We start from the raw sequence: 730 nt of genomic DNA on the forward strand, positions 1-730 counted from the left end.
GTAAACATATTATTAAATTGCATTCAGATATCACGGGTTATATTTGTCTATGGTTCTCATTTTTTAAGCAGTTAAACAGAACTTGTATTAAATTAGTTCATTAAAAACATTTAACTTAACAGAAGGAATGTAATTAAAAACTGTGTCTATTATAAGTCAGTCAGTCATCACACATAAATGTTTGCATATATATTAATTGTACATCCACGCTCAGAAAAAGCAGATTAACCCGGGATATTTAATATATTATAGGGTTTTCTTTCTTACAGTTCATTCACTCTATTAAATACGGACATATTTATGTGATTCTTTAACCCTGTTGACACTACAAAACATTCTATTAAATATTCTCCATTACTTCAGGCATAATCTTGTATCTTTTTTTGTTTCTTTTAATGTGTACTTACAGCAGTCTGTGCACGTATGAAAACTACACTGCACTGCATTTAATTAGTTCTCGTCATTTTGTGATCTGGACCTATTTTTAATGCTCTCTCTCTCTCTCTCTCTCTCTCTCTCTCTCTCTCTCTCTCTCTCTCTCTCTCTCTCTCTCTCTCTCTCTCTGGATATTGACATGTTGTCTTTCTTTTTGTTCTTGTGTTGTTAAGTACATGGACACACATAGGCGCGTAACAATTTCAGGACTGAGTTTATGCATTTTTCCCCATTGCAGCCCTAACTGCTAAACACTATCAGTACTTTACCCGTGTACCTTACAACACCAGGATGT

Source organism: Acipenser ruthenus, chromosome 21, assembly GCF_902713425.1.
Source record: "Acipenser ruthenus chromosome 21, fAciRut3.2 maternal haplotype, whole genome shotgun sequence".
Classification (NCBI taxonomy): domain Eukaryota; kingdom Metazoa; phylum Chordata; class Actinopteri; order Acipenseriformes; family Acipenseridae; genus Acipenser; species Acipenser ruthenus.